General features: G+C 32.9%; 1 non-coding gene across 1 annotated transcript; it reads left to right on the plus strand.

Moving 5' to 3' along the window:
* The first annotated feature begins 1,454 nt into the window (after window positions 1–1,454).
* On the plus strand, window positions 1,455–1,544 carry Trnaf-gaa (transfer RNA phenylalanine (anticodon GAA)). Its single transcript is given in 2 exon segments — window positions 1,455–1,491; window positions 1,509–1,544. It is a non-coding gene; the product is annotated as a tRNA-Phe (tRNA).
* Window positions 1,545–1,884: the final 340 nt, after the last annotated feature.

A 1,884-nucleotide genomic window follows, 5' to 3' on the forward strand; every position in this document is an offset into this window, starting at 1 on the left:
TGTAGTTTGCTTTTCTATTGCGTTATTTACAGGTTCATACTAGCGAGTATTGGTACATCACATGCTCATCTTTGAACTCGTTGGTCAAAGTACAACCTTGTAGTAACTTTCTGTCAAATAAATTAAGCATTTAAAATTATTTAAAATGCAGTGCAAACATATAAAACTGTAATTTATACTATACAGCATGGTATTTTACAAGCGCGTGCTACTACCAGTAGTCATTGATACGATTGAAGCTATTTTCGGACATTAAAATTTTCAACTCTAAGTTTTCGGACACCTGTATTTTGAGAATATTTTTTGTATCTTAATTTTCGGACACAATTTTTTTAAATTATTTTTAAGTGTCCGAAAACATAGAGTAATTACGGTAGTCTGTCTTCCCCAGAGAATTTAGTGACCGAGTACTGAGTCAAGATGCGAAGTATTATGTCAACACAGATCAAATACATTTAAATATCGAAAATGATCAAAACAAACCTTTTTGTTTTTTCTTTTGAGTGTCAGGAAATATGGATAAATTATATGGTAATTTGGTGAATGGTAGTACCCAGCATATCGATTTTCGAAACACGACTAAAAACTTTAGTTGTTCTAGCTAACATCTTAAATGGATCAATAGGCAAGTACATTTTTAATTTTGATTGAATGTGACATGTACAAACTATTTTCTGAAAATGATGGTGAATATATGATGGTGAAAATAAAGTGAATATTAAAAACATACTTGTTGTATTTAATTCAATAACTTAGGTGTATGCTACTTTGCACATGCTTATCTTCACCATGGTTGGTATAATAAATAAAATAATGATATTTATCTAATAGGGACATAAAACACAACAGAAGAGAGCGTTTTTCAGAAGCCACAGAATGAAAATGTCTCTAGGTAGCAATTAGCTACAACTTTCATATGATACAGCAAGATTATTATTGGCGTCGCTCTGGAGAGTGGCGACTAGTATGTAATGCATTTTTTTTCGCTTATGGGAGAAGAAGTTATTTTACGGATCAATGTATATATTTTTGTTTTAAGAATATTCTTGCAAAGTGGTAATTTTTTGTGTAAATTAGTGTAAATAAGTACTGCATTTGTGCCTATTACATTAATTACAACATTTATTGCCAATAATGCAAAGCTAATTGTTTAAATTAGTAACTGATCCACAACTGATCACAGGGGAAAGATCACAGGGACTAGGCAAATACGCGAAACTTTCTGGTTTTGTATAAAAACAAAACATAATCAAAATATATTTATTTTTTGGTTTTTCTAATTTGCTTATTTAGTGGAGAATCAATGTAGTACGATATTTGACGACCTATCGCGCAAGCAAGTTTATTGGAAGGCGTAGTGGTACGAAAACGTACAATGTATTAGTTTATTAATAGACATATAATAACGATCGCTATACACAACTTCACCAAATAGCAGTACATTAATGATGTCAGCCGGAATAGCTCAGTTGGGAGAGCGTTAGACTGAAGTTGTTTACACAACAATCATCTAAAGGCCCCCGGTTCAATCCCGGGTTCCGGCACGAACGGAACAGTTCGGCAGCTGACAATTTTTTTCAGTCAGGTTAATAAATATAATAAAGCTTTATTTTATGTAGACATTTTAAAATCCATTTTACTACAATTGGACATTTTTATTAAAATCTATGGATGCCGCGTGGTATTATATTAACAAATAAATGCAAACAACACATCTATTATCCATGTATTTTTATGGTTGTCTATCATAGGCCCTAAGTACTATTCCTACCATATATAGAGCGCGAAGCGCGACACGTATTATTGATTGTAACAATGAGTTGCGATAAAGGAAGCAGCCCCTTATCAAGGAGGAGCTGTGTCCCAGCAACCCGTTTCCCTTGA

Source organism: Dreissena polymorpha, chromosome 4 (assembly GCF_020536995.1).
Source record: "Dreissena polymorpha isolate Duluth1 chromosome 4, UMN_Dpol_1.0, whole genome shotgun sequence".
Taxonomy (NCBI): Eukaryota; Metazoa; Mollusca; class Bivalvia; order Myida; family Dreissenidae; genus Dreissena; species Dreissena polymorpha.